Raw genomic sequence first — 10959 nt, 5'->3', positions numbered from 1 at the left:
ACCACATCCACGAGTTTCGGGAACACTCTGACGGTTGGCAAATCAAACCCTTCCCTGGGCAGCCTGTCCCAACGCTTCGCTACCCTTTCGGTGAAGAATTTCCCAGCGCCAACACCCGAACGAGCGCTCCTTCGGCAGGCACCACTCGCGGCCTCGCCGTGAGGGGAAGGCCCGGGCCGGGTGAGGCCGAGCGGCCGCTCCCGCCGCCCGCCACGAGGGGGCGCCGCCGCCCCGCCCGCGCCGCCTCAGGCGCCGCCGCCGGATGGGGCCGGGGCCGCGGAGAAGCGGGGCGAAAACCGAGTAAAAAACGGAGTGTAAAAGGAAACTAAAGGTCAGTACATTTCTCAGGAAATGCCTTCCCAATATCTTTCTCCAGACGAAATATTTCTAAAAGCCTGTTAAAAAAAAAAAAAAGGTAAATGTCTTAAATAACATGTTTTTTTACATATTCTTATTTTTGACCTTGATTCCAAATATTAGGAAGAACGTGTGAATGTGAGCGCTCCTCAAGTCATCGTTGTGGTGCAGGAGAACTTAGTGTTTTTCTTCAAAAACCGTGATGAATAGCTGGTTCTGAGTTCGGATTGAAACAGCTTCTTGTTTATCTTTTAATGAAAAAAAAAAAAAGGTATTTTGTCACCTCGGTCTAAAAAAACAAAGCATATCTATGAGTACTACTGACTTGTTCTCAAATAATAGGAGTAATATACAGAGAAATGTAATACAGCTGAAAAGTCAAGCCTGTGAAGTGCATCCATGCTTTTTTTCCTGGAGTGAAAAAGATGATTTCACTCATTAAGTATTAATTTAAATGAAACAGATTTGAGTTTAATGAACAAAATAAGATTTTATTTTTTAAGTAGTTCCTAAACAACAAATTTCTGGCCAGCTCTGGGAGTTCCACTGTTTCAGCAATAGCCTGGAAATTTCTCAGTTTCAGGGCCTTTTCTTTTATTTCTTAACACTTCTGGGAGTCTCTTTCTCTCTACCTAGATAAGAATGCCTTAATTATGGTTATTCTGTAGAGAGCGATGGAATAAAGGTTTCTGTGCCCACACTTGCTCTCAGAAATGCTGCTTTTAATGACCATAAGCCATGCTACAGAGAGAAATCACTAAATTCTACCTAAAATTGTTTGGATTTTTTTGGTCCTTTTCTGAAGTATAAAATTATGTTTCAGATAGGAAAAAAAAATGTTGCCTGGGGAAAAAAGAAATCATTCAATGCACTGATTTTTCAGCACAATCCTAAAGAATTCTCAAAGAGGTTAGAACTACTGAGCTGAATGAGTTCCTTATCTTCTCCCATTCCCTTTAAATAAACACGTACCTGAAACAAAAGAGTATCTGCCTTAAGGAAATACAAAAGAAAAATTGCCTGTTTTTAAATATGCCTTTGATTTTCAAACCTTTAGAATTTCTATATTCAAACAGTTCTCTGCTATCACAAAAGCTGAAACCCGGCCATTTTTGAGGGGGAGGTAAAATCCTGATTCCAGCAAGGAAGACGCTGCACTTTGTGATGGATGGCAGGAGAGCAAGCCTGGAGCTCACACAGTGGGAGTGGGGTCAGTGACGTCCTCCACTGCCAGCAGGAAAGGAGCAAAACCTGGGGAGAGACAAAGGACACAGCCCAGAGTCCCCACAGAGAGCCCTGGGTAAAGCCCACCCGAGGGTATCACGGGCAACTTTGAGCTGAAGGAGATGGCCCTGATCTGCCTTTTGCTTCTTGGCTACTGATTGCCAAACCACCCTCAAACTCTGCAGGTATTTATACAAGACCCACTGTTTTCAAGGGGGCTGGGGACCACTGTTCAGCAGAAATTAATACATTATTTAATTTGGAAAGCATATTAAATTCCTTTTTTAGTTCATTACACTTCACTCCCTGGTGAAAGCAGCTCTATCGTTACAAGTAAGATTGCTTTGATATTTACCTGAGCTCAAAAAAATGCCATTTCTCAATCTTACTGAAGACGACAAGTAATAATTAGGAGGGGGAACACTGTCTGAGGAATAAAGGATAATAACAAAGGCAGCATTGCATCTGTTGTTAAAATACTGCAATAAAATAAAACTAGGCATGTACCATCCCATTTTCTCTTACAAAGGGTATGGATTGAAGGCTGATTAATATCTTGTATGGCATTACCACCAGCTTTTTAAAATGAATGTTCTTGCCAGGTCACATTTGGGAGGTGAAAGGAATATATTTATTTTTAAATTTCTGTCACAATAAAGTTAAAATAGCACAGGTATGTACGTGTGCACTTTGTAGTGACTCATGTATCACACTCTTCCAATAAGGATGCACATCCATCAGGGATCAGGGGAGGCAGCAGGGCAGAAAGCAAGCACTGGCATGATGTTCCAGGTGCAGGGTGAACACAGGGTTCCTCCCCTGTGGCTTTGTTCACCCCTCATCATTTGCCACAGCTGTTTTATCATAAACTCCTCAGATGCAGAGACCCTTCCTCCCCACGAGCACAGAGTGCCTAGAGGTGGAGATTAGATACCAGCCTAGGCTGCCATGCCCTACTCTAATGCAAATAATGAATGAAAAGCTTATATTGTGTCTTCATGCTGAAGACAGCACCTCAAACGCAATCATGAAAAATGAAAAACAATCTCTCTCATTTTATCCAGGTCTTTTTTTGTTCTGCCAAAGCCACAAACAAAGCAGGAAAGAAGAAGGTAAGAATAGCACATTCAGTCTTGCACTCCTAGTAAGGGTTTGATGACAGCCACACACAGTGCATTATATATACTTCATTTTCCAGCTAATAACACAAACTATTCATTCCTTTCCAACAGACTACACATTCCAAAAATATTTCATGTATGTTTAATATGCTGATTATTTCCTCCATCGTTTTACTAAAGGCAAATTAAATAGACCTAATGATCCCTTCCAGTTGTATAAACCCATTCATCCAAAGGTCCTAAGGCACACTAGAGTTGTTAATTTGCCATGAAAAACACCCTGCCGTAGAGCTGTGCTAATAAATGATTTTGGTAGCTGAATCTAATATACAGTTGGCTTCAGAATGACCCACAGTTATACTTTTAACTTTAAGGAAAGGGAAAATATTCCTTTTCAAGTGAAAGGAAACATTTAGTTTGACCTGAAGTGTTTTGTTTCTGAGGAATGAAGATTTGGAAAGAAGTGGCCAGATTCATAAGGAAAATTGTTTAAATGAAGTTGAGGCTATTATTTGGCCTTGTGTGGTTTAATGGTTAGGACAATTTTGGAGAAAAAGAAAAAATACGAAAGGGGATTTGAAGGTAGGTGTATTCCAAAATATCTTCTTTCTATGTAGGGCTTTTCCTGGAAAGCAGAGAATCCATTAACCTCTCCAGAACCAAGCATCAAAAGTACAAACTCAGGTTTACCTCACAGGGACTTTAGGTACAAGAAAAAGTTTAAGGGCACATCTGAACATTGCTTAGAAATCCTTTGTGCAGCAACTCAAATCTCCAATTTAGATATATTTTCCCTCTCCCAGTAGTTTGTTTATGCTCCTTTTTCATCATCCCTTTAGAGTGGGTTTTTTCAGGGAAAAAAAAGCTTATTTATTCTATTCTTCATTCAGTTCCTTTTTTGTCAAAGTAGATCAAGGCATAAGATTTCATTACTCAAAACAAGTTACTAAACACTGAGTTCTGATGTTAACATCAATGAAAGTTGCACCCAGAATCACTTATTGGTGGAACTGAGTCTAGACCAGAGAATCTTCCTCTGTGGTGACTTTGCTACAGCACAGGTGCCTCACCAGCTGCAGAATTAACAGGTCTAGGGGTTTTTTTATACTTTCTTTTTGGATAGTGATAAACACAATTCATTTTGTAGATGTTCTTTTATGTGGTTTAACAATGTGGGAAGTAATGAAACAAAATTAGGAGAGTAATTAGGAAAAGAATTTAACAAACAACAAATTTAGGAATCTGTAAATCATTGCCTAATATACATGCAGAATGTAGTAGAAATTTTGTAGACAAAGCACCCAACTTTGTAAAATCTTCTGACTAAGCATCCCCTTAGCAGATTTAATTTCAGCATGTTTGCAGCTTGTTTAATGACATTTTCCTCTCAGATGCTATTGCTTTGTGATTTGGGTCTCTTGAAGATTAATTTATCTTCTATTCTCTTGTTCCAGATCCATAATTAGGGTCCTTCTATTAATCTAGGCATGGTGCAAGTGCTGAGAAAGAATTAAAGCCTGCTCCATAGAGCTTACAGGGACACTGCAACTCCATGTTTTCTTCTTTTACCCTGAATTTTAACTAAGTCACTTGTTATTGTTCAGATTTAGACAAACCTAGCTCTAATTCATTACATTCAGAGTAAAATCCAAAAACATGAAGGTTACAGTATGGGGACAGACTTCATTTCACACTGTCCCATTACAAGTCATGCATTCGTAGTGCAAGTACACTTTATCTATAACCCTAACACCATCAGTTATCAAAAAGATACTTTTATGCCACTGTCATTTCATCCACTTTAGAGGAATAACTCAAATATTTCCTGATCCAGTGCACTGAGCTCTTGCCTTTTAAAGGATTTGCATCACTGAAACTAAGTGAAGATTCTTCCAACTTCCAGACCTATTTCAACAGCTACAAGTGTGCTTCTCAGCCCATTTTGCTTTGTGTTTTGAATAATATCCAAAGTTTAGGTCTCAAGTGAGAGTTTTGGTAGTTGATTGGGAGTCTCACTTTTACAAAGTTCCCAACATTATTGCCAAATGAATTCACATTGTGTGAACCCTAGAGGACCTTAACAGAGTGCCCAAATTCTGTATAGAAATGTTATTAAGGCATCCCTATTTGTGAATTGTCCTGCCCATGTACCAATAACTGTATTGAGTGCTTGCCACTGTCCAAAATGCAGATACAGATGTGACCTCTGCAACCAGAGCTCCTTGTTCTTTCAAGAAACGCAATAAAACTGAGAGAAGTATCCAACTTCTCCATCTATACACATTGGTACAGAACTGTTTTTTCAACTGCCTTGTGCTAAGTTAAAATATCCTCAAACACACAAACTTGTAGAGCTCCTTGAAAGCAGTTTTTTGCATTATTTTATGTGTTCACAGGGTACATACACATGGTATTTTTGCAGGCCATGATCTGAGCCACAGAAGACAGGAGAAGGAAATCTCATGCCACCTGTAACCTTAAACCCATGGAATCTTAAGGGAGTGGTGGTATAAGAAAGCATTACACCCAATGAAAACAGTAAAAAGTGAGGCAACATTATCAGGTATGTCAGTGAGGGGAGATAAACAGGGTGTGTAACAAAACAGATAAAAATCGCGTTCACAAACATTAAAAACTTCTTTCTAGTGTTTTCACCTGTGCAGTCATGTTCTCAATGTGCACATGCACATCTATCTCCCAGAGTACCTCCAGAAGTCATTAACAGTTTTTAACAAATTTGCCAGGCAGCAAGGCTCCAGATCAACCAAAATTTTCAAGCATTAGCGAATTAAGTGACCAGAAACATAACCAATATCTCTGTTGAGGAAGAGAGGGTTCTTTAGATTAGGATATTTTTAGATGAGTGACCATGCAAACATCTCAACCATGACAAAGTTTTCAGTCAGAGATTGCTCTTCCTTGGGACACCACAGTGAATAATAAGATGTACATCTCCACAAAGCACCAGCCAAGTTTTGATATTTAAGGGCTGGACTGTTTATTTTGGACATTTGATATCTTTAGTGGCAAGATTCAGAAGAATGAAATTCCTGCAGTGCAGCTGCTAAGTGAGGCCGCAAGGCACAACACCAAGCACAATGTTCCAGGCACATGGGCTTGGTTTAAGAGAGCAGGGAAGGAGGATGGTCCATACCAGTTTGTAGAAGCAGAGTGTTTGCTGGGTTCAAGCTGACAGAAATGTCACCAGACAGGCATTGAGTGCTGAAAGGCAACTGATGACGTTCTGCTCAGTGTGAAAACTGATACAACAATTTAAAGTGGAGAGGGAAAGAGAGACTGAGCTTTGGGACTGACATCCAAGGACTGTGGTTTCTAGTGGCTTAGCTTGAATAAGCAAGGTTGCTGTTATAAAGCCAAAGGAGAACAGATTGTAGTATCTATGACATGAGACACAGTATGGCAAGGACCCCTATTTTAGCAAGAGAAGAAGCCAGTCATGTTTTGAAGAAATATTTGGCAGAGCAGGGAAGAAAAGGAGAGAGGTGTCAGACCATGCCTCTCAAGTTGTGAACCCCTTAGACTTGTTTGGCTTCAGCCTGCTTGTTATCCTCTCTCTGCATATGATACCACCTTTCACATGATTAGCAAAAGCAGCTATGTCACCTCTGCTTGAAGGGGGGGAAGTCAAACATATGGCATCCCTCTCAGAAACAGGAAGGCATTTAAGGATTAATTAATCATTACCAAACCCTACCTTTGCTAAGTTGTAAAAAGGTTGTTAGATATTTTAATTATATGGGATGACTACTCTGCAGAAATGTATGTGTTGAGGTTTGACCAAGAGCCATTGAAAGTGGAGGAAATACAAAGCTGCTTAGAAAACAAAAAGGAAGGCTTGAAAAAGATGAGACTGGAGAAATGATCTGCCTTGAGAAGGGAAGTCTGTGCTGGGAAAAATGAAAAGGGCAAAAGTTAAAAATGTAAAGAGCATATATTTAAATTAGATTTTCAGGGTGAAGTTTCAAATAAACAACCACTGATCTCAAACAGATTGCAGGAAATTATCAGGGAACGTAGGTACAGGAATACACACAGTCACAATCTCAGCTCTGTGTGTGTGCACAGGAAGGAGGCATATAGGAGAAGTAACACGGAAAATACCAAAGGTGTTTGGCAGCTGCCAGGTGGGAAAGGGGACATGAAAAGAACAGCCATGGAAGTTCAGTACTATGGAGATCACCTGCAGGAAGAGCACCTCAGTCAGAAGGAATTCTTAGAGAGGTGGCGTCTCTTGAATATTGCTGCAAAATATGGAATTAGCACAAAGTAGCCCAACTTCCAGCTGGATTTGAGTATCTACAGCAGCAGAGAGGGATGTTGTACTGCACAGGTTTTACCAGACAGTGACAAAAAGCCAACTCAGTCAGAAGGACCAGACTGGACAACTCAGACCCTTGGGGTCAACACAGCAGGTATAAAGTGGCCAGGATTAAAGACAAGCAAAATGCAAAGGGTTGAGTATCATTTGCTCTATCAAAACCTGCAGGAAAGGGGTAACAAAATTAACACTAAGGCAGAAAAACAGAAAAAATTCTTCCTGTACATCACAAAGAGCAACAAAAAATAAAGTAAAAAAAGATGGAGCTGAGAAGATTAAATCAATGCATGAAGCAGAAACGGGACCAATACTTCAGGATTAGCAAGAAAAGGTATCTTAGGGTCTTATTCTGAGAGATAACTTGTGTAGGGAAGATGGATGAGTATCTGGTCTGAGAGCAGTTTAAGCAAAGTGACAAGAGCCAAATAAATGCGTCTGTGTATCTTCAACCCCACAACCAGGTTACCCTCCAGTATACTACTTCTTTGTAAAAGCCATTCTTTTAAGAAACAGTATTCTCACACCTGCATGGGTGTTGAACGTGTGGTATTTTCTGTCAGAAGAAGTACAGTTTTCAAGAGTGCAAATGTGAGTTAGCATTCTCCCTTGTAATACTTTATAAATAAGGTTAGCTTGCCCTCCTACACACAGTACATTTAACATGTTGAAGACAAATTGACTCAATAAAATCTCTTGTCTCAGAAAATAGCAAGAACAACATGTTGATGACATTGAAACAGTAAAAGATTGTATTATAAATGTTCCAACATCTTTGACACATTATTTCCGAGGTTCTAACATCAGGGGCATGAGATTCCTATTTTCCAACCTTCATAGTATTATCTTTCATGCTTTTTCTTGGCACCAGGAATAAAAAAAGTTCCTACTGTGGAATTTTCCTTTGTGCTTGTCCCTGTTCCTTAACTTTAGTGTGAAAGGATCCACATCTCCCTGTGCCAACATTTTTTTCTTCCTTACTGTCCATTTGCAAACAGCAAGATGATGAGATCCATGCAGTGAATAAAAGAAACTAGTTCCTAAACAGTGAAAATTATTTTAGCAAGTTACACGTGTGTGTTATAACACCTGCTACCTGCTGACTCACAATTTGGCCACTGCAGGTTGCTCCAGCTGGAGGAGGAACTGGTTGGTCAGCTATTTCTCTGATGTCACCCTGTTGGCCTCAGCAGAAGGGAACTCAAACAAGACTCTTTGTATCTTTGATTCTGGACAAATAACTTTGTTTGGATTGAAATCTTCATCACTTCTACTGTTGTGTTTCTTGGAGAAGCTTTACAGCTCCTTATGGCTTACTAGAATTATAAGGGAGGCTCTAGGATCCAATTCAAGACAATTCACAGCCCTATCTGTTAACTTCACTTACTCATCACAGCAGCTTAGGACACAAGGCTGACATCTCTATGTCACCTTCAAAAGGAAATGAAAGTCAAGGAGACTTTCTAGAGGATTCAATACAAATTACATAATTTTAAGCAGCTCTCTATAGTATAGATCTATAGTATCTATCAGATGATATCCTATCTATTGGGGTTTTCATATGCTACTACAAATTGTAGCTCAGCACACCTGTCTTTGGAGTTTTTCACTCCCTGCCCAGGTCTCTTTCAGGCTGCCTGCAGGGACACATGACTCAAGGCTCCTGAGTAGTGTCAGGTGTATGAGCAGAAATTTCTGGCTGTGGCACCCCACACATTATGTCCTAATGAGGGGTGGGCAGGGGCAGCAGCTTCTTACTGAAAGAGCCTTTGCAATTTTGAGATTGACAAGTACTCCCTCAAATTTTAGGATGAAAAAGGGAAAGGAACAATCTTAACCCTGGAAATGGTGTCAGTTGGACATGACAATTTATATCCAGGGCTGAACCCCGAATTATCTCCAGTGACACTACTTGCATTCACATCAGATCCATGCAGGGCCATATCCAGTTTAAGTTTTCCAATCAAATTTGGCTCAAAAGTAAGATTTGCAGTTCAATGGAAATTTGAGGGGGCTTTTCAGATTTGATTCCAGTCCAAATCAAATCTAAGTGAGATATTTTCAGGAATTCTTCTGAACTGGAAGTTCCCCAAACCATTCAGCTGCTCAGTGATTATCACAGATAAAATGAGCATTGACTTCACAAAGCAGTGATAGGGACTCAAACTCCCAGTTCCAAGTAGTTCCATCTGTGATGTGTTCTGTGGGGAGGACATGATAATCTCCAAAGTTTGCCAGAAACTTAGGAACTATCTTAGATCCAGTAAAATCAAACAGTGCCTAAGATGCTTTTAACAAATCCTCTTTATCTGAGGAATGACACTGTTGCTACTGAAAAAGAGTCATCTCTGGCACACCCTGCAGTCCTGATCTCCACAGCTGAGAAACTCCAAGCTTCCTTTGAATGAAGGGCTCGTGTGCTCTGGCTCTTGTCTCAGCACAGCACCCACACCCAAGAGTAGGGGAGTACTTCTGGCTTACACACTCAGAACATCAGCAGTGGATAGTCTCATTTAAAACAGGCTGTATTTAAACATATCCAGCAAGCATAGGACATTTTCCTCCCTTTGGAATTATGGGCTTCTGAATGTCCACAAAAAATTCCAGGTAGAAGATTTTCCAAAGTCTTCAACCCCCAATCAAGAGTGAGGAGCACTAGCCCACGCTCCTACAGCTTCAAAAGGAGCACAAAACACTAATTTCTGCCTCTTTTTGATAAGAAAGTCAGCTGAATTGCTAGCATCCACTCTGAATTCCTCCACTATCTTATCAGAAGTTGTTGCACTGAGATGGCAGATATTTAATACTTTTCTTAGAGTCTCATAATCTACTCAAACACTTTCAAATCAAAACATTTTTCCTGACCTGTGTATGACTCACCCCAAAATTTCATCTCTAATTAATCCTCTGTTACGTTCTGCACTACTTTGTGTCTGTGAGGATGCAACCTGGGCAGGGCTGTTTCCTAAAGGAAGGTGAGCCAAGGGAAATGCTGAGGCCACCAAGGCAGGTGCCTCACTGGCCCAGCCCCATCCCACAGAACTTTAGAATACCTGTAGGCACAAATCCAGAGATGGTGGCCGGGTCCAGTGAAGAATCCGAGTCCTAAGGCAAAACTGCGATGATGAGGCAGGTTCATGTCAAGCTAGGAAGCCAGAGCACAACTTCAAATCTGGCTGCATAGCAGGGCTCTAGCCTATAACTTGTCCAGCAAAGATTAAAAACAGAATGACATGCTGAGGCTGAGCTTAAATAGAGCTCCTGGTCTCTCAAGGATTGTGGGTAGAGGGCTCAGGTGGGGCTAATCAGGGACATTAAGACTTATTAGTGCAATCAGGGCCCTAACAATGCCTTCCCAAGTGATCTCTATGTAATTTTGGGAACTACTGCAAAATTCCCAAGCAAATAATAAATACTAGCCCTTATTGAAAATATCAGGAAGAGCTGCTTAGCAAAATCCTGCTCAAGAGAGGCTTTTCCTATGTCTCAATGGTTCCTAGCAAATTCTGCATCCATTTGTAACACATGCAAAGGAGATGATACTACTTTACAACACCTCAAAATTTCCAGCAGTTTTCAAATGATGACATTGCACTACATCATTCTTTTTCAGTAGATCTAGAGCTAGCTAATAAATCTTATAGTCTACTGCTTTCCTCTCATCTTTTATACAGAACTTGATGGTAAACTCTGAGCCGTTCCACTGTGAATGCAGTTTTCACTCAGGTGAAAAAAACCTCAGGAGTTTTCACTCACACTGGGACAGATTGTATTCCAGGATGGCTGTTGCAAATGGCACAGTACTCTGGTAGCAGATTCCCTCTGTGGGAATCACTCAGTTTCTTGGGAATCCCTGGAGCAACTGTTCCACTGGATTAGCACTTCTGAAAAATACAGGCGAGGAGGAAAAAATCACCTCTC

At 40.6% G+C, this 10959-nt stretch overlaps 1 long non-coding RNA gene across 1 annotated transcript; it reads right to left on the bottom strand.

Annotated features, from left to right (window-relative positions):
- Positions 1-827: 827 nt before the first annotated feature.
- Positions 828-10235, bottom strand: LOC132073969 (uncharacterized). The gene is made up of 2 exons (XR_009418550.1): positions 10092-10235; positions 828-1608 (listed from the first exon to the last, which is right to left on the bottom strand). It is a non-coding gene; the product is annotated as an uncharacterized LOC132073969 (long non-coding RNA).
- Positions 10236-10959: the final 724 nt, after the last annotated feature.

This window comes from Ammospiza nelsoni, chromosome 5, assembly GCF_027579445.1.
Source record: "Ammospiza nelsoni isolate bAmmNel1 chromosome 5, bAmmNel1.pri, whole genome shotgun sequence".
Taxonomy (NCBI): domain Eukaryota; kingdom Metazoa; phylum Chordata; class Aves; order Passeriformes; family Passerellidae; genus Ammospiza; species Ammospiza nelsoni.
This window is presented reverse-complemented; position numbering and strand designations above follow the sequence as displayed.